A 22,705-nucleotide genomic window follows, 5' to 3' on the forward strand; every position below is an offset into this window, starting at 1 on the left:
ATATATATACTACCAAATGTAAAATAGATAGCTAGTGAGAAGCAGCTGCATAGCACAGGGAGATCAGCTCACTTTGTGACCACCTAGAGGGGTGGGATAGGGAGGGTGGGAGAGAGACACAAGAGGGAGGGCATATGGAGATATATGTATACGTATAACTGATTCATTTTGTTATATAGCAGAAATGAATACAACATTGTAAAGCAATTATACTCCAATAAAGATGTAAAAAAAATGAAAAGATAAATAAATAAATTTTAAAAAAGAAGTATATTTGATAACTTTCAAACCTTCTTTTCCATAGGTAGTTATTTCCACACTCACCAAAACTTATCAGAGTTTCCAATGAATTATATCAGATAAGCAGCAGTTTCAGTCATTATCTTTCTTACCTTCTAAAGGCACCAAGTTTCAGAGAACAAAAGGAGAGACATTAAATGAATAAAGGAAGGATACATGTTAGATCATCATAATGCACTGAAGCTTGATTATGTTGACAAAAGTGTATAACAGAATGTTAACCCAATTTGTATATCTAAAACAGCATTGTGAAATGAAAGGGAAACTTTTAATCAAGGGTTATACTCAGAATAACAATTAAAAATACAATACACTATAATCTCCATGCAAGCTCTGGAGTAATAAAATAGTAGTTATTCCCATTAGAATTATCAACATCTCATAAAATGCACATCTTGATATCCCTTGGAAAAGGTGAAAATCCCCTGATAATTCCTTAGCAGTGAATAAGTGTAGTCAACCCCTAAGGAATTAAGATAAGATGAGAAAAGTTTATAAGAATAGATCTCTTGAGCCTAACCGAGAAACTAAATTCATTTACTGAATGCAAGAAGCTTATAGGAATAAGCAAAGCAATCTGAAAAGCAGAATAAAGAATCTGGAGACATAAAAGTCAAGATGACACAGAAATTCTCTGAGCTATGAAATACGTTTTCCACACATTCTGTCATGGATGGGTACAAGGAATTCCATTTGAAGAAATGTACTCGCTTGTTTACATTGATGGTGTCAGTCAGTTTTCTGTAGGGAGTCTTATCACCAGTGATAGGAAAAGCAGTGCATCTGCTTACTAAAAAAATAACTACACTGAGTTTGAACAAAGATATTCTCCTACACTTTGTGGCTATGTAACCATTACCAAGTGAAATGTATACATGTTATATAAACATACAATCACCACATACGTAAAGCCTATACCTTATGCATAAATAAACACATATACACAGTATTACTTCTCTACTATCATGAAACTGGATTTCTGCTTTCTTCAGGAGTCTATCATATAAGGATATTCAGTGTTGGAATCTAGGACTGACGCTACAGAGGCAAATAGCCCAGGAATGTAATGGAGAGGAGGTGAAAGAATATTCAAGCAAACTATCCAATGAGTTATTCTCCACCACTGAGGAAAAAGAAGTAAAGAGATTTGTGTGTGAGGAAATTTATAAGATTGATCCTACTATACAAGAATCACCCTATTCTCAGCAATTACTTAGTAATATTCAAAATAGTAATATTCTGAACTTGTCCATCAGACAATACTTGGAAAAGCAATTACTGTCCAATAGTAACAGAACAGTACCCCAAGTTGGAATCCCTTTAATTGTGAAAATTATACAAGGCCAGAGATTTTCATTGAAATTTAATTTATACATAAATATTTTAAAAGGCCGGATTTCTATGTGACCTAAATATAAAATCAAAAACATCTCACATTGTACAATTCACATATTCTTTAAAAGGTGGTTAAGTATTTTCTTTCTTTTTTTTTTAACATCTTTATTTGGGTATAATTGCTTTACAATGGTGTGTTAGTTTCTGCTTTATAACAAAGTGAATTAGTTATACATATGTTCCCATATCTCTTCCCTCTTGCGTCTCTCACTCCCTCCCACCCTCCCTATCCCACCACTCCAGGCAGTCACAAAGCACCGAGCCGATATCCCTGTGCTATGTGGCTGCTTCCCACTAGCTATCTACCTTACGTTTGTTAGTCTATATATGTCCTTGCCTCTCTCTCGCTTTGTCACAGCTCACCCTTCCTCCTCCCCATATCCTCAAGTCCGTTCTCCAGTAGGTCTGTGTCTTTATTCCTGTCTTACCCCTAGCTTCTTCATGACTTTTTTTCCCCCTTAAATTCCATATAAGAGGAAAGAAGGAGAGAAGGAAAGAAGGAAAGAAAGGAGGGAGGAAGGAAGGAAAGAAGGAGAGAAGGAAGGAAAAAAGAAAGAAAGAGAAGATACAGTAAAATAAAATAAAATATAATAAAGTTACTAAATTAAAAAATAATTATTTAGAATAAAAAAAAGGTGACAGAACCTTAGGACTATAGTCCTAATGGTGGAAGCAAAGCTATACAGACAAAATCTTACACAGAAGCATACACATACACCCTCACAAAAAGAGGTAATGAGGAAAAAATCATAAATCTTGCTCTCAAAGTCCACCTCCTCAATTTGGGATGATTCGTTTTCTAACGTCTGTGTTTTGCTCAGACAGGATGGGGTTAAAGGAGCCACTGATTCGGGGGCTCTGGCTCACTCAGGCCGGGGGGAGGGAGGGGCGCGGAGTGTGGGGCGAGCCTGCAGCGGCAGAGGCTGCCATGACGTTTCACCAGCCTGAGGCGCGCCGTGCGTTCTCCCGGGTAAGTTGTCCCTGGATCCCGGGAACCTGGCAGTGGCGGGCTGCACAGGCTCCCTGGAAGAGGGGTGTGGATAGTGACCTGTGCTCGCACACAGGCCCCTTGGTGGCGGCAGCAGCAGCCTTAGCATCTCCCGCCCGTCTCTGGGGTCCGTGCTTTTAGCCGCAGCTTGCGCCAGTCTCTGGAGTCCACGCTTTTAGCCACGGCTCGCGCCCGTCTCTAGGGTCTGCATTTTTAGCCGCGGCTCGCGCCCGTCTCTGTAGTTCCTTTAAGCAGGGCTCTTAAATCCCTCTCCTCGTGCACCAGGAAACAAAGAGAGAAGAAAAAGTCTCTTGCCTCTTCGGCAGCTCCAGACCTTTTCCCGGACACCCTCCCGGCTAGCCGTGGTGCACTAACCCCTTCAGGCTGTATTCACGCACCCAACCCCAGTACTCTCCCTGTGCTCCGACCAAAGCCCGAGCCTCAGCTCCCAGTGCCGCCCGCTCTGGCGGGGGAGCAGACAAGCCTCTCGGGCTGGTGAGTGCCGGTCGGCACCGATCCTCTGTGCGGGAATCTCCCCGCTTTGCCCTCCGCACCCCTGTTGCTGTGCTCTCCTCTGCGGCTCCGAAGCTCCCCGCTCCGCCTGCTGCAGTCTCCACCCGCGAAGGGGCTTCCTAGTGTATGGAAACCTTTCCTCCTTCACAGCTCCCTCCCACTGGTGCAGGTCCCATCCCTATTCTTTTGTCTCTGTTTTTTCTTTTTTCTTTTGCCCTACCCAGGTACGTGGGGAGTTTCTTGCCTTTTGGGAGGTCTGAGGTCTTCTGCCAGCATTCAGTAGGTGATCTGTAGGAGTTGCTCCACGTGTAGATGTATTTCTGGTGTATCTGTGGGGAGGAAGGTGATCTCTGTGTCTTACTCTTTCGCCATCTTCCCCTCCGCCCCGGTGGTTAAGTTTAAATTGATGTTTTATAAAGTGAACCATTGAGTTGTATTTCCAATAATAGAATATTTTTACAAAGTGAGTTGTCACACCTTGCTTTTCTTCGTGTCTAAATGATCATGAAAATTAAAAAATAGTTTAGTATGCAAAATATTCTGCTACATAATCTTCATTATTTTTTTTCCCAAACTCTATTGAGTTTTCTAATTATGTGTGACAAACTCATGCAGCATTGTAGTGGTCACAGGACTTTTTCTTTTGAATATAGAAAAAGCTCAGTGATGGTTTCTTGACTGAAATAATAGGAAAAGCTTTATGAAGAGCATCTATGACTACAATTTTGTTCATAATAACAATGATGATGATCATTAATATTAGAGGTTGTCTTGTCTTGTTTCCAGACTTTATAATATACTTCTAACAACTGAGATCACTTCACTTTTCAGAATAGTTCCACCAAGTTTCTAGAGCCATTAGCTTCAAGACATTTAAGAAGAATTTAGTAATGTGGGATTTGGCTTTAAATCCTCTGGTGTCCATTTTGTATCATAGTTCTGGAGTCCTGTATTATTCTATTTGTTTTCACTTCAACTGAAAGCCAATCTAGTGAACTAAGAATTGAGAACCCTGCCTTGTCCTCTTCAGGTTATTTTGTAGGAATAGAGCCCATTCTTGAACTTCAGTGTAACAGCTGGACCACTGTCACTTGCTGAGTCAATATTTTATGTCTACATTACTAGATACTTGAATCTCTAAATAAGATGTTTTCTTAAATTTTTCATGGCCCCATATAAGACTCTCCCATCAGGTTCTTTTTAAGATTCTCTCAGGCCGAATACTTATCTGTCGTAATAGCCCTAGAATACTATGTTCTTCTTGATTGGGCAGACGATCTTGAATTATGCCTGAACTTGTTAGCTCAGAGCATGACCTCCCCAGGGAGTGAATTTAATTTCAGATTTTTATACCAGCTAATCTGTCCTTTTCAACTGTTAAGTAGAGAGTTATGACTGATTCTATCCTGAGACAACTTCCTCAATCCCAAAATAATTTGGGCCTGGATTAAGTTTACTAGTCATCCATGTCTAGCCAGATTTCTGTCATAATTCCTGAGTCTCCTACCTAGAACTTAAAGCTGTCTAGCTAGTTCCTGAGTATAAACTTTGAAGAAGCTGACCATTTGCTAACCAGCATTGCACATCACAGTCTGAAACATGTGCCCTTGAAATAGCTTCCATTTTGCATCAACAGTGCTATTATTAGTAGGTTTTCACACTCTTAGCTATCTGGATCTTATGTGAATCTCTCCTTTATTCCTCTCAAGTCATCTATGGAGTTCTTTCTAGGAGCTGTTATCTACCCTGAGGTTCTAACTCCTCCACTTTTAAAAGTAGGCATTACTTAAGTACTACCTAAATCCAGTAACCCACTGACTACACTGTCTTACTGTCAGCTTCTGCAGTGTCTCATAAATATTCTATCCATTGTCTAGAAATATCCATATAGCAAAAGAGCTGGAAGGCTCTTGCAAATCTCCCAGTTCATAGCTATGAAGCTATCAGTGTAAACACAAATCTCTACATAAATCCCGAATATTCATGCCCTGTTGCTTTGTGTGTGGGAGCGAGTGAGGGGTGTGCAGCAGAGGTGTAGTAGCTGTAAAGAAGAGGAAAGGGGGTTCTACATTTTCTACTTTTTCTCCTTCCCACTTCCTCACTTTCCTCATTAATACTTGATATTAAGTATTAATACTTAGCCATCTTAACGCTGCCACTTAGCCACTGGGATGAGGAGCCTGGAAAAAGATTGTGTCTAACACTGGAATAGTTGATCCTCAGTATGAGGAAGAGAGGTAAATTTTCCATGAAAAGCTTCATTGTATCTAACAGGTACAGCAGTATAATTACTGAAGCAATGAGAGGATGGCACAGACAGCAACTCTGGGCAGCTGCTAATTTTGAAATGTGTGAGTATCATTTTTCGCTTTGTACTATCACTCACCAAATCATTTGCCAGTTGATGGGAAGACAAAAATTGCCGTGGGCTCATATAGCCTTAAGACCAAAATAAAACAGAGAGAGTCAAGATCATTGAGTATAGCTATGAAAGGATTTTATAACATTATGGTAACCCCAAAACATTAAGACTGAACTTATATGTAGTTATTAGTTCAATCCAGGAAACTATTTCTTAAAGGATGACGTATTTTTTCATTTTCTTAAATATTAAAAATGATAATGGGTCAAGGACAGTAGAATTACTCTGCTAGCAGTGGGGCAAAGGGTCAGAGATTTGGTTGGGGCCTACACACGGGGTGGGAGGGGTTAATAGATTTCCAACCTCATTTATCTTCCCAGTAGTCATAACTATAGAATTTGGAGTTGGGCACATATAGGTGGCTATAGCTGGAGACTGTAGCTTAATTTCATGGATTTGGTGAACTGGTGGGCTCAAACACCACTGAATAATTTGAACATATTTGAGAAACACTCTAGGAGATATGTGCATTCAGCTATGTCAGGCTTTTATTGTGCTTAATTCCCAAAATAATAGTTTTTGAGAACTGAAAGGGATCAGTCATATTAATGAAAGGAGAATAGTATATTAATTATAGCAACTAAATAACTATTAAGTTGTATTCTGTGTTATCTTAGAAAGCCTTAGGTAAAAAAGTCCTAAATAAGACTACTTATCTTCATCTCAACATGCAGACATAAAAGATTCTTTTTGATAATCTAGAAAGCCATTCAAGTATTGGTTATTTTAGTAGTTGTTACAAACTTCCATCTGGTGAAACAGCAGCCCCAAATAAACAGATGTTTTGAATTTTTCATCAGGGAATAATGGTCTTAATACACATTTCACGGATGCTGGGCAAGGTGCAAGTGCATCCTAGGCTGGATTCTCTCATGTCCATCTGCTGGGCTGGCTGGTTGCCTGCTCAGGAGTTGCTCAAATCTTTGCCATGTGGCATAGTTTTCAACTTTGGATCATTTACATGGATAGCCTGAATTTGAATCAAAGTGTACATCATACAAATATGGGGCCATTTTCCATCATGTGATTTTTTTTCATCCTTTATTCTAACTTAGATTCTATGGCTATGTTTTTCTTTATGTATGCTTTTCTTCCCATTCAAAAACATGATCAAGCAAACTTTTGAATTTAGTATCTGTAAGCATATTGTTAATAAATTAATAGATAACCTATTTATTTGGAGGTTATTACTTTCAATTAGAAAGACATTCTCAGAAACTATGTCTATGAAATTGACCAGCCTACCAACAAGCAGCCCATACAGTAATAACTTCTGTTCCAGATATCATTAATTTAACATTACCAAAAATTTTAACATGTTAATTTAATAGGAAATAGTATCTCTGAAGTGCCAAGAAAGACAATTGTTGAAAAGCTCATGAATTTGTCTCAGAGCTTATAAGTTTGGGAAGTACCCTAAGACTTTCATTATGAATCTAATTATTTAAGACACAGTTTGAAGAGGCTTGATTATCTGGTTTTCATTCCAAAATAGATTATAACCAACAAATTAGAAACACAGAATGGAGGTAGAGCAGGTGAAGTGCTATTTGCTCTTTAGTGTTAAGCACAGAAACTGTGGCAAGGATGTCAGGGGAGGCCGGAGGCAGATGGACCAGCCAAGTGAGTGAGTCTTCCTAGACCTGTCCAATGTCACTGCTGCTGGCTGGTGGTCTAAACAGCTATATTATGCTTCTGACCATCTAATGAACATATTTGGTAGCCTTTCTTCTCAGGCTAATTTGGGGGTAGCTAAAATTTTGAAAATAATTGCAAATCATAAATGGGAAAGAAAAAAACAACTCAAGAACCAAGGCTTTATTTTTACAATGGAAGTACAAATTATAGTTGTGATGGTTTTAAACTAAACTTTAATACAGCCTTAGTTATTCGGAATTCTTAGTGGATAAAATATTCTTTTACATTTTATCTTCCGGTGAGTTGAGGTCTTTCTAGTCAGAAACTCTCATGTTTTAAATGTTACAAAATTTTATTAGCCTACTTTTAACCTTAATAAGAGTGACAAGGTGAAGATAAGAAAAACATTGTTTAATTTTGGAGGAGATTATTGTGTCTTTAGGCTCTCAGTTTAAATATCAATTCTCATTATGGTGTTCTGTAGATAGACAAGGTCTGTGTGGTTCATTTTTGCCTGGACTAAACCTTGTATGGTTCATATTATTGCTAGATTTTAAATGTGCTTTGTAGAAATATTTTTCTTTCTTTGTAAACTTTTGATGACACAATTTGACGTTCTATTTACCTGAATTCTGATTAACTTAGGTGTCACTGAATTTTTCTTAAAAATGTTTTTAAAGGTCCTAAATTTAAAGAGAAAAATAACTTTTTTTAACCTTTCAAAAGATTTTTAAAGTACTAGAGTATTGCCATTCTGCTTGAATGATCTTAAATAAGTGTTAATGTACAAAATAGAAAATTATCAAGTTTATAGGCTTTGAAGGGCCATATAAGATTTAGTCTAGTAAGAAACTAAGCAATTTTAATATAGTAATAATTGAGATTGTAGTGTTAAGGAAAACTATTTCATTAGAATTCTTGTAACAGTGCTTTTTTAGAATTTTATTTTAAGGCAAGTTCATTAGGTATTTTAATAATGATGGTATGTTATATGTTTAACAAGATATTTGACAATTCCTTGTGACATTTGCTGAGAAAATTGTGTTAGTAAAAAAGAATATTATATACATTAAAAAATTTTTGCCTCTAAGTAACTTAGATACTTTTCTATATAGGAAACTAATTTACTACTGAAATAAACGTACATGCTATAATATATATAGAATATTTGGTGCTGGATGGGCAATTAGATCTTAAAGTATATTGGAAGAATTTTCAAGAGAAAAAGCAACAGTGGGGCTCTTAAAGGTGAATAAATTATATAAGTTCATGGAACAAATTACATAGAGAGAAAAAATTTGGATTTGAATTATTTTATATTCCATCTTCCCTTCTATTGGTAGAAGCACATCCACCTCAGAATAATGAATTTTCTCTTTTAAGCAATAAATTCCCAATCCCCACTGTGTCAATAATTCCAATTCCCATTATGAGTCCACCTGTTCTACAAATTGTGAATCATGTCTCTGACCATTATTTGTTCCTCAGTAGATATATAAAAATCCATTTTCATTGTTCTTTCTAAAAATAACTTAGTAGTTAAACTCCATTATTGTGTAACCCCTCAACATTTTCTTAACTCACCTAAAAATTCTAGCTTTAGTCTCTATTATTTTTCATGAATGCGATTATTATCCTCTCACTTGCTTTTCCATACTGTAATTTGCTTCTCCACATCTCACTTTGGTTGCTAAGTTAGAACTGGATGCAGGTTTCCATTGCTGATAAAAGGTCATTTTATTATTTACTTGGACTCCCAGATATTATTTTTCTGTGTGTGTAGGCAATAAGCTTGAAATTTATGTAGATAGCTTTTCCTCAGACCAATGGTTGGGAATGAAAAAAGAGAGGGTCATTGTATAAATATTAGTTTTTAGTAGAAAACCATAAGAGACAAAGAACATGATAAATGAATGGATGTAACTTCCTTAAGTTTGAATTCATTTTTAAAACTAACGTTTTCCAAGACATTCTTTGAATACAGTAACAAAGAAAAAACAAACCTCAAGAGAAACATTCAAGCTTTCACTGAGAACATCAAGTGCTTGTTTGTTGTAGAGGGGAGTATGTGGATAAATTTCTTTCATTCACATCATGAGCAGCTAATGATTATAAAAGATTAACTTTCTTTGCTTAAGACACATGCCAGCAATGATACATTTATGATGGAATAAAATTTATTTTGTTTTAATCCTTGATTTAGTTTAGTTTAGTTTGAGATTGGTAGGTAAATAAGCATTCATCTGTAAGCATATATAGTCCTGTAACATTCATTAAATAACCAGAAGAATGAGGCATTGAAAGTCTATATATGTAACAATCCTCTCTAAGGTTATGTATTTTACGTTAAGTATTTTACTCAAGTAACTACAAATGTTCACTCATAAGATGCTATTTAAATGGTAGTGTGAGTTCTGATGCTCAGTTTTTTTTTTATTCCAGTCACACTGCTCGACAACATTGATATATGGCAGGTCTGCCATACTCAATAAAACCATAGCTGGACAATTTTTTATTTCAACCAAGCAGTTGTATGAGTTTCAGATCTCTTGTTTTCCATCACGCCAGGGAACTGATTGCTTATAATCAATACAAATCACAAGAGGAATAAGAAACACTATATTCTTATGTCATGTTCACCCTCAAAGAAGTCATAATAATATTTTTGTTTGTTCACACCAAATGCAAAGGTATAATCATGAGATTATATATGGAGTAGTAGCATTGACAGACCTGTTAGTGCTGATGGGCCTGGAGTAGTGTTAGGTCTAGATTAGCAATATATGAATGTTTTACCAATAGAGGCTCAGAGTTACGATGCTCTTTAGAATAAGTATAGCTCCTTATATTATAAGGTGTAAAACATTTCAAAAAATTTTAACTCTTTCATTAATATTTGGCCTCATGATTGTGCATACACTGGCTTGTGCCTGAGGCAGGGTAGAGAAATTCTGCTCTAGCAGCTACTGGGTTTCCCATGACCATCTTGCCATGCACTGCAGCCCAAGCTAAGTGAACATTCCAGTCCTGCTCAGTCCACACCACAGCATGACACTGGATCTGGGGTGGTCAGGACTGGGGAAAAGACTCAACTATGGGCTGCATCTGAGTGGAGCCACAGATGCCTACAAAGGAAGCACATCAGACCTCTGTATGTGGGCAAGCCCCATTTACTTCAGTACTCCCCTCTTCTGGGGCAAAGATCCTGGTGCAGGGAAAGGGAAAAACTCATGTAAAAAGGATAGAACCAGCTGGAGCCCAACCCTCAGGGCTTTTTCTCCAGCAACTTGGGATCACAGCCCACCCCTGTCAAGGTGGTGACAGCCACTGAGCAGAGAGGAAGTTCTGCCTCACACCCAGGGCCAGCTCTAACCTCTCCATCTCCAACCCCATGAACCCAAAGAATCTGCAGTATGCTGCCTACAAGAAACTCACTCCCAGGTGAAAGACACACACGGACTGAAAGTGAAGGGATGGAAAAGGATATTTCATGCAAATGGAAATGACAAGAAATCGGGGGTAAGCAATACTCATATCAGACAAAATGGACTTTAAAACAAGGGCCATGAAGATAGACAAAAAATAACATTATCAATGCAAGAAGAGTATATTATACTCACTGACATATACCCATTCAATACAGGGGCACCTAAATATATAAAGCAAATACTGACAGACTAAAAGGAGAAGTTGACAATAATACAATAATAGTAGGGGACTTTAACACCCCACTTATATCAATGGACAGATTATCGAAACAGAAAATTAATAAGGTAACAATGATCTTAAGTGACACAATAGGCCATTTATATTTAATAGGTATCAACAGGACAATACAGTCAAAAACAGCAGAATACACATTCTTTTCAAGTGCATGTGGAATGTTCTCCAAGATAAATAACATGCTAGGCCAAAAAACAGTCTCAATGAGTTTAAGAGGATACAGATTGTATCAAGAATTTTTTCCAGCCACAATGGCATAAAACTAAAACTCAACTACAGAAAGAAAAATGTGAAAAGAATGAAGATATGGAGACCAAATGACATGCTACTAAATAACAATGAGTCAAAGAAGAAATCAAAGAGAAAGTCAGAAAATATCTCAAGACAAAAGAAAATGGAAACACAACACTCCAAAATCTATGGATGTAGCAAAAGCAGTTCAAAGAGAGAAGTTTACAGCAATACAGGCCTTCCCCAAGAAATAAGAAAAACCTCAAATAACTTAATCTCCCACCTAAAAGAATTAGAAAAAGAAGAACAAATAAAGCCTAAAGTCAGCAAAAGCAAGGAAATAATAAAGATCAGAGAGGAAATAAATAAAATAGAAATAAAAAACAATAGAAAAGATCAATGAAATCAAGAACTAGTTTTTAAAAAAGTTAAACAAAATTGATAAGCCAGGCTCATCAAGAAGAAAAAAGAGAGGACCCAAATAAACAAAATAAGAAATGAAAGAGGAGGAATAACAACTGATAACCACAGAGATACAAAAAAATCATAAAATAATACTACAGTTATATGTGAACAAATTGGACAACCTAGAAGAAATGGATAAGTTTCTAAAAACATACAGCCTGAATCAAGAAGAAATAGGCAATTTGAACAGACCTATCACTAGTAGTGAAATTGAAGTTATAATTTAAAAAATCCCATCAGACGAAAGCCTGGACCAGATGGCTTCATGAGGGAATTCTACCAAACATATAAAGGAGAACTAATATCTATCCTTCTCAAAATATTCCCAAAAATCGAAGAGGATGGAACACTCCCAAATTCATTTGGTGAGGCCACCATTACCCTGATGTCAAAACCATACAAAGACAGAACAGAAAAAGAAAATTACAGGCCAACATCCTTGAAGAATATAGGTGCAAAAATCCTCAACAAAATATTAGTGAACTGAATCCAACAATACATAAAAAGCACCATATACCATGATCAACTTGGATGTATTCTAGGGTCACAAGAATGGTTCATCAGTCACAAATCAATCAGTGTGATACACACATTGACAAAAGGAAGGATAAAAGTCACATCATCATCTCAATAGACACAGAAAAAGCATTTGACAAAGTTTAGCATCTATTCATGATAAAAACTCTCATCAAAGTGGATGTAGCAGGAACATATCTGAAATAAAAAGGCCATTTATGACAAACCCACAGCCAAAATCATATTCAATGGTAAAAAGCTGAAAGCCTTTTCTTTAAATTCAGGAACAAGAGAAGGATGTCCACTCTCCCACTTCTATCTATCATAGTATTGGAAGTCCTAGCCACAGCAATCAGATAAGAAAAAGAAATAAAAGGCATCCAAATTGGAAGGGAAGAGGTAAAACTGTCACTATTTGTAGATGACATGATACATTATACAGAAAACCCTAAAGTCTCCACCTGAAAACAATTAGAACCAATAAATTAATTCAGCAAAGTTGTAGCATACATGATTAATACAGAAATCCATTGCATTTCTATACACTAACAATGAAGTATCAGAAAGAGAAAGTAAGAAAAAAATCTCCTTTAAAATCTCATCAAAAAGAATAAAATACATAGTAATAAGCTTAAGCAAAGAGGTAAAAGAACTATACTCTGCAAACTTTAAAACACTGATGAAGGAAACTGAGGATAATACAAATAAATGGAAATGTATCTCCTGCTCTTGGATAGAAAGAATTAATACTGTTAAAATGGCCATACTGCCCAAAGCAATCTACTGGTTTAATGCAACCCCTATCAAAATACCCATGACATTTTTCACACAATGAGGATAAATAATCCTGAAATTCGAAGATCTCAAATTGACTAAGCTGTCTTGAGTAAAAAGAACAATGCTGGAGGTATCTCAAATTGCTTAAGTTGTCTTGAGTAAAAAGAACAGTGCTGGAGGTATCACCCACCCTGGCTTCAGACTATACTATAAAGCTACAGTAATCAAAATAACATGTTCTTGGCACAAAAACAGACACATAGGTCATTGAAACAGAATAGAAAGTCCAGAAATAAACCCATGCATGTAAGGTCAATTAATCTATGACAAAGGAGACAATAATATACAATGGAAAAAAGACAGTCTCTTCAAAAATTGGTGCTGGGACTAGCAGATACAGTCTATCATATATAGAATGTATAGACAACAAGGTCTTATTGTATAGCACAGGAAACTATTCAATATTCTGTAATAAACCATAATGGAAAAGACTATGAAAAAGAATATATATATATACATATATATATACACACATATATATATATGTATATATATAACTGAATCACTTTGCTGTACACCAGAAACTAACACAACATTGTAAATCAGCTATACTTCAATAAAAACAAGTGCTGGGAAAATTAGATAGCTACATGTAAAACTATTAGATCAGAACAGTACATCACACTATATGCTAAAATAAACTCAAAATGGATTAAAACCTATAGGTAAAACCTGAAACCATAAAACTCCTAGATGAAAACATAAGCAGAACACTCTTTGACATAAGTCATAGCAATATTTTTCTGGATCTGTCATCTAAGGCAAAAGAAATAAAAGCAAAAATAAACAAATTGGACCTAAGTAAAACTAAAAGCTTTAGTAATAGGAAATTGATTATGTGACAGCATAAATTCAGTACGTAGACTGTAATTCAATCATCAGAAATTGTGTAAGGAGACTATGCCTATGTGGAGGATGGTTAGAATATTATATGAAAAAGAAAACACTAGGAATTGGGATATGCAAATTTATATATGTAATTATAAATATATTAATATCATATATATAAAAAACTGAAAAAATACAGTAAAACTTTCATGATTTTTTTGGGGGTGCTAAAATTAGAGGTGACTCCCCCATTTTTCTTTATATAACCTCTACTAAAAATGTAAATTGCTAAAAACATAAATGCTAATTTGGGTTATGTTATTGGTCTATATGTAACAAAAAAATACTTTAAAACACTATAAATCATAAATTATAATAATGATGGATGAAAGAAGAACATGCCATGAAAACACTGAAAAACATGGGAATGATGGATTATGTTCCTTATATTACACAGGATCTTTTATTGGGGTCTATAAGATAAAACATTTTTCAAGTCACATCTTCATTAATAGTTCCACTTGGCACATTTATAAATGCCATATATATATGACACCTGTGCAAAAAATATATAAAACATATAAAAACATAATAAATGTCAGTATAATATATATGTTAATATAACACTTATATACCATATATGTATATATACATAACATAATACATATTAATATATTATAATTGTTAATATATACACACACATACATTGCATCTTTACTCCATTTTCTTTTATTTGAATTCCAGAAGGCTTAGAGAATATATTTCAGTTCACCTCTAGAAAAACCTGTATGAATTTATAGTATGTGTGTTAATCTTATCTTTCCTACCTACATTTACAAAATACTCCCCCTTGTTTTTCTTCATCCTTTTCATTTATTTAGTTATCACAAATGTAATTTATAAATACATTGAATGAAATGGGAAATCAATCAAGAAAGATTTATCTATAATGCAAATAAGCTACATATGCATATTTTCGCTGATATGAAGTAGGATTCTATAATAGTGAGAATAGTATTAATTTGGGGGTCAGGAGTCCTGAATTTTTATCTATATATTGCATAATGTCTTTAGGGCTTTGTCTTCATTTGTAAAATTAGGCAGATAGCCAAGGCACCTCCAAGTTATTTTTTGTCCTTACAAATTCTCTGAAATTAAGTGGTACATGATTCAATGGATGGAGAAAAAATGATATAACATAGTTTCTTTAATTTATATTCCAAAATGTTCTTGAAAAAATGAGGAAGATGATATTAAGAATTAAAGTAGGAGATCAAGGTTTTTTTTTGTATTGTGGTTAAGTACACATAACATAAAATTGACCACTTTAACCACTTAAAAGTGTACAATTCAGTATTATTCAGTACATTCACTATGTTGTGTAACCATCATCATCAGTGTCTAGTTTCAGAATATTTCATCATCCCGAAAATAAACCCACACCTGTTAAGCACTCACTCCCTGTTCTCTCATTCCTTCCAACCTGTGGCAACCATTAACCTGCTTTCTGTCTTTATGGATTTTCCTATTCTGGATATTTCATATAAATTAAATCACATAATATATAGACTTTTTTGTTTGGCTTCTTTCTATTAGCATAATGTTTTCAAGGTTTATTCATGTTGTAGTCTGTATCAGTATGTCATTTCTTTTTATTACTGAACATTATTACATTCGATGGATAAACATTTTGTTTATCCATTTATTAGCTGATTAACATTTGGGTTGCTTCAACTTTTGACTATTATGAATACTGCTGCTGTGAACATCAGTGTACAGTTTTTGCTTGAAAACCTATTTTCAATTTTTTTGGGGGTATATGTAGGATTAGAATTGTTAGGTCATATGGTAATTCTATGCTGTTCTACACAAACAAATACAGAATAGCAGAAATTGTGAATATATGGATATGCATAAAACGGTTTTTCTTAAATGTTAATCTTTTTAAAATTAATTAATCCTTCAAGCCAATAAATAATAGCAATGTAGTGTGTAACTTATAATAAAGTAAAAATAAAATGTCTGAAAGCAATAGCACAAAATATGGGTTTGAGAAATGGGAGTATAAAGTTACATGTTTCTTTTACACATGGGGTGAAAGCTATTACTCGAAAGTAGATAGAGATAAGTGAAAAATAAATACTATAAAACCTAAAATAAACAGTAAAAACTAGAAACAAAATAAAATGTAAGAGATTGTTAGTTTTGTAAAAAAACAAGATAATATTCTGTTGATAAGAGGCTCAATATAATAGACAGAAATAAAGTAAAATAAAAAGATATTACATTGTAATATTAATCAGAGGAAGGAGTGGCTTTATTAATATCAAAAAAGTATATTTAGGAGAAAAAATGTTGCCAGTGATAATAATAGAGTGGTCACATTCTTCAAGAAGACTGAGAATCCAAATGGATATGCATGTAACAACAGAGCATCAAATAAATAAAGCACAAATTGATAGAACTGCAAGTGGAAACAAACAAAACTACAATTATTATCATGTAATTCACCATAAAAACATGCTGAAAAGAAAAGCAGAACATATGATCGTTCCAATATATGCAGAAAAAGCACCTGAGAAGAATTCAAAATCTATTCCCAATAGTATCTCTCAGCAAATTCAGAATAGAATGGATTTTCCTCAGTCTGAGCAAGGTCATCTCCCAAAACATTTTATAGTTAATATGCTGAAATACTGAATGTTTTTAAGCTAAAATTAGAAATAGGAGTAGAATAATTGTTCTATTCACTTCTGTTCAACATTGAACTAGAAGTTCTAGCCAGTGTAATAAGGTAATAAAAATCAATGAAATTACTCCATATTTGAAAGTAAGAACTAAATCTCTAGTTTCAGGATAGTTGATCATGTATGCAGAAAATCCCACAAAGTCTACAAAGAAAAGCTACTAGAATAAATAACATTAGCAAGGTTTCAAGATATAAGATCAAGATAGAAAAATCGATTTTATCTCTATATACTGGGAACAAACACTCAAAAATAGAAATGATAATTACCATTTACAACAGCATCAGAAATATGACATCTTTGGGATAAGTTTAAGGAAAGATGTTCAAGATCTGTACAGTGAAGCCTGCAAAAATAATGTTAAAAGAAGTCGATCTAAATAAATGGGGAAAGAGATATGCAATGTGTTAAAAATAACAAAATTCAATGGAGTAAATTTTAAAGATCTTATTGGCTTCATTCAACAGTTTATGAATCGAGGAACATACAATCTAGCAGATAGAAAGGAGCTCCGAGATGCTTTCCAAAATGAAAGACTTGTGGGCAGAAGGGAGTGGCAACAAAGAAGTTATTATAGGGAAAAAAGGGATTGGTTATGACAAAGTCACTTTCTTTTAGAGGATGGAAGGGATTTCTCAGGCAGATTACCTAACTCGTGCTGATCAGATGATTCCCGATTGCCTAGTTTAAGATTCCATTTCTGGGAGAGCTGAAACTGTAATTAAGTTTGGTTTGGTGATGGGGGGCTTAGTATAAGTGATGCCACTTGGGGTGTGTTGTCTTGTTTTTAACAAGTGTATCAGAAAACTCAATACTATTAAGGTGTCATTTCTCCTTAACTCAGTCCCAATCAAAATCACAGGAGGCTTCTTTTTGGGAGGGCGGGGAGATTGACAAGTTGATAGTAAGATTTATGTGAAAATGCAAAGGACCTAGAATAGCCAAAAAGAGTTTTGAAAAATAAGGTTAAAGTTGAAGGACTTATACTACCTGTTTTAAAGTCTTATTACAAAGTTTCAGTAGTCAAGTCATTGCAGTATTGGCATAGATGGACAAATTCATCAATATAAAGAAACAGGGGCTTCCCTAGTGGCGCAGTGGTTGAGAGTCCACGGGGGGCTTAGTATAAGTGACGCCACTTGGGGCGTGTTGTCTTGTTTTTAACAAGTGTATCAGAAAACTCAATACTATTAAGATGTCATTTCTCCTTAACTCAGTCCCAATCAAAATCACAGGAGGCTTCTTTTTGGGAGGGCGGGGAGATTGACAAGTTGATAGTAAGATTTATGTGAAAATGCAAAGGACCTAGAATAGCCAAAAAGAGTTTTGAAAAATAAGGTTAAAGTTGAAGGACTTATACTACCTGTTTTAAAGTCTTATTACAAAGTTTCAGTAGTCAAGTCATTGCAGTATTGGCATAGATGGACAAATTCATCAATATAAAGAAACAGGGGCTTCCCTAGTGGCGCAGTGGTTGAGAGTCCGCCTGCCGATGCAGGGGATACGGGTTCATGCCCCAGTCATCCATACATATATGTTTAATATGTTTTTGACAAAGGTCAAAGCTAATTCAGTAGAGAAAGAATAGTTTTGTTTTGTTTTTGTTTTTTTCCAGTAAATGATGTTGGGACAATTGGGCTTTCATATACAAAACAATAAACCTTGACCTATAATTCAGAATTTATACTGAAAGATTAACTCAGAATACATCATAGAACTAAATGGTAAACTACAAAGCTCTGGTATACAATGTATGAGAAAAATTTAGTAATCTCAAGTGTTTCTTATATTTCATTAAAACTAAAAATGTTCACTCTGAATAACAGTGTTAAGAGAATATACAAACAAATCACAAACTGAGCAACAATATTTGCAGATAATGTGTCTAATAAAGGACTTGTATCCAGAACATATAAAGAATATTCAAAATTTAGTAATAAGAAAGCGAACAACTCAAGAAAATAATTGAGCAAAAGATTTGAGTAGGTCCTTCCACAAATACGATATACATGAATGGTAGGGATGTAAAATGGTAAAACCACCTTGGACATAATTTTAGCAGTTTCTAAAAAAGTTAAACATATACCCACCATAGAATCCAGCCATTTTCTCTCCCAGGTATTCAGTGAAGAAAATTAAATCATATGTCCATACAAATACTTCACATAGATATCAAAACAACTTTATTGATAATAGGCAAAACCTGGAAACAACCCAAATATTCATCAACAAGTGAATGGATATACAAATTGTGGTATAGAAAGAAAACAGAATAATATTGCTGCAAAAAATAATAAACTATTGATACATGCAATAATGTATATGGGTCTAAACATGATTATGGTAAGTGAAAAGAGCAAGAGATACCCCCATCACAAATATTATATTCTGAATGATTGCTTTTATATAAAGTTCTATAATATTCAAAGCTTATCTGTCATGACAGAGAACACAGATCAATGGTTGTCTAAATATTTGGTAAAGAGTGGTTGGGCTGGGAAGACAAAAGGATTACAAAGAGGCATGAGGGAATTTGCGGGGGGAATGAGGGACATGCTAATTATTGGCATTATGGTGATGATTTTTATGGATATTTATATATTTCAAACATCAAATTGTACACCTTAAATATGTGCAGGTCAATATATATCAATTATACCTCAATAGAGCAGTTAAAAAACAACAGGAAAGTCTAATATTCATTTTCAAATATTAAAACTCTTTTCTAAAACTTCCGGTCTTTTAAACATTCTAATACATGCATGTGACAGTAAATTAAAACAGAACAGTTCAAACAAAACTGAAATACATTTACCATATTATAATGGTAACACTGTAAATCATAGATGAGAGAATTGTTTGATTGATAATAGTTTACCCTTAAGAAATAAATGAGCACCTCATCTCATTTCATTAAAAAGCAATTTCAAATGGATTTAAAGGTTAAATATAAATAAGTTGAGCAAACATTCTGAAAAAAATTGAGGTTAATATTTATGTCTCTGAAAAAAGGAGAATATTACTCTCAGTAGAGAGAAAAAAAACATATAAGACACAAAGGCAGAAATTGTGAAGTGATTACTAGCAGTGGATATATAAAAAATGGAAATTCATAAAATGTATTATGAACAAAAACATAAGCATTATTACAATACTAACAATAAATGAAGGAAATAATTTGCAACTACATATCAGGAATACATTTAACATTCTCAGAATGTAAGGAGGTCTAACACTTGGACAAGCAATTAAAAAGCCAACTCTCTCATTAGAAAATGGGCAAAAGATATAGGCAGTTTAGAGAATATAAAGAAGTAGAGATGATGAACATGTGAAAAGGGCATGTTCCACAATGTTGACAATCCCTATAGCCTAGGATTCTAGTAGAGCATTTGTCTTAGATCTTATGACAGAATCCTGAGGACTAGCCCAAATCCCTGAGCCAGAGGTAGATGTGGGAGGCATCCAGAGTCCTAAACAGTTCCAACAGGGGTGGACACTTGGTTTCTTTTCTGGGTTTGGAAAAGTTTCTGTGCCAGTTGTCAAGTTAAATGGGACTAGTTTTCCTTTTCGATGTGGATGTATTTTTGCCTTCTCAGGAAGGTTTCTGATACCCACCTTCTTCAGTGATATCTGTATCAGTCCAATTCCTTTCCCTGAGATGGACTTTTTTCTTCCTTTAACATTTTAAGTATTAAGTAACAAAATATGATACACTTACCAGTGACCAAATAAACTGTGTACTTAAGTGTTTCTTTTTCCTCCCCTGAGACATATTTGCTGTAGACGAAAGATATAGTTTTATCTTTCTTTAAAAAACAGCCATTGTAGACATGTGTTCATTATTCCTTACTTGTCATCTCCCAAGAAAAATGTTCTTTCTCTGCTTTTGAAGGCTGAAATTGCATAGATCCTCCTGTTGTTTGTAGATTAGCTGTAATTTATTCAGTGCCCAAAGGGTAACATAAGAGGATTAGCCAGGATAGAGCAGGAACAGAGACAGTCCTTCAGGCTTTGTTATGTTACAGCCATGCAGATGAAAGCAAAATTAGGCCAAAGTGTCACCTCTTTTTGAGATTAACTACTTAACAAGTTTCCAACTTATTCCTCCTCACTATCTTATTAAATATGGTTTCCTGAAACTCAAATCATTATAAAACATAACTGCTAGCTTAATTGAAAGCTGACTACCTTCTATCAGCATTGTTTTTCTAAATGTTTTATCTAAACCTATTTTTGACATGGTAACTGTTCCAATAAAACGTTGGGCAGAGCTGTGCATTGTAAGCTTAACAACAATAATGTCAATTTATTACTTTTTAAAAATACAAATATTCAAAAACTGTGCTTCAAGAGTTACTGTTTCCTATGTTCCCTCTGGCTATGCTTCTCCCTAATACAGAGCAAGCATTCTATAAAAATGTGTTCAATGAGTAAATGAGTGATAGACTGATTTCCACAGACTATACCATGAAAAATCCTGTATTTCAGAATTTTTTCACAGTTTAACTTATCTAACATAAGAATTCCTTTTAATCACTGTTGTTCAGACAACAATCATGATATAACTTTTGTTCCTGTGCATATTTGGTCAGAGCTGTTCATTTGTTCATCATTTGAATAGAGTGAATACAATTACGTATATTATACCAGTTAAAGGTAGGTGAAAGTATCAAATCCCTTGGAGTAAATGAAAGAAATTTCAAAGCCACTCAAAGTTGCTGTCTAATTCATGCATGGCATACATCAGTCGTTAGTGTGTCACACATAAATTTATAAAACTTTGTGCAAATTTGAATGGAAGCTGCTTAACTTCCAGAGACTTATATTTCAATAGGAGAAAAAAAATCTCATATGTTTAATAAGTAAGAAAGTGCCAGATCAAAACTTACAGGATGAATGAAAGAAAAAAAACCACAGAAACAGGAGTGGAATACTTATAAGAAATAACGCATCATCAGTGCTCGCCATTCTACAGGAAACATTATTGTGTGGAAGACACAACATTAATTTATCTGGATTTAAAAGTATTTACAATTTTCATTTGCATCAATGGAAGATTAGGAAATGTGTTTCAATCCTCTTGATATGACAACTAGAAGTAGATTATAATGTGATGACATCTGGGTGCTCACAAGCCAACAAATTCCAAAGGAAAAAGAAAATCCAGGGTGGTTAGTTCGACTTTTGGGGTAGTTTTTCCCTTGAAGAAATCTGCCAGATTACTGAATATGTGACCCTGAGAAGTAGAGGAGAGCTACCCTGAGCCTCAGTGAATCTATGGGATGAGGCAAAGCTATTGCAGTCCAGGGCACACCAAGAAAGGATAGCTTAGTTAAAGCAATAAACTTTCAGTCCCTACTTCTAAAAGGCAGAATCCTAGGAGTAAAGGCATATCATAAATCACTTGCTGTCACAATGAGGAAAGCCCTATTTAAAAACATCTTGGGTTCCCTGGTGGCGATGTGGTTAAGAATCCGCCTGCCAATGCAGGGGACACAGGTTCGAGCCCTGGTCCGGGAAGAACCCACATGCCATGGAGCAACTAAGCCCGGGCACCACAACTACTGAGCCTGTGCTCTAGAGCCTGCGAGCCACAACTACTGAAGCCCACGTGCCTAGAGCCCGTGTTCCACAACAGAAGCCACCGCGATGAGAAGCCTGCACACCACAAGGAAGAGTAGCCCCGGCTCGCCGCAACTAAAGAAAGCCCGCGTGCAGCAGCAAAGACCCAGTGCAGCCAAAAATAAATAAAAATAAAATAAATAAATAAAAGCATCTTAATCTATATAATCAGATTAAGTTATCCTGCATTGCTATTGTCTGATCTGTCTGTTAAAGGCAAATGGGATTCCTTTCTGGATAAAGATGATATCCTACAGGGCCTTGTTTATTTCCACAGTTTTTCAAATATAATATCTATGACTTAATCAAAACTCATTAGATTAGCTAATTTAGGAAGTGACAATCAGTGTGAGTATACTAAGAAAGACAATAGGTAATACAGACTCACAGAGTATCTAGAAAGACAGATTTAAAAATAACTATGTTTAATATGTTTAATTAAAGATAAGGTTAAGAATATTTTCAAGGGAACACTCT

The sequence above is a fragment of the Neophocaena asiaeorientalis genome, unplaced genomic scaffold, assembly GCF_003031525.2.
Source record: "Neophocaena asiaeorientalis asiaeorientalis breed wild unplaced genomic scaffold, Neophocaena_asiaeorientalis_V1.1 scaffold359, whole genome shotgun sequence".
NCBI lineage: Eukaryota > Metazoa > Chordata > Mammalia > Artiodactyla > Phocoenidae > Neophocaena > Neophocaena asiaeorientalis.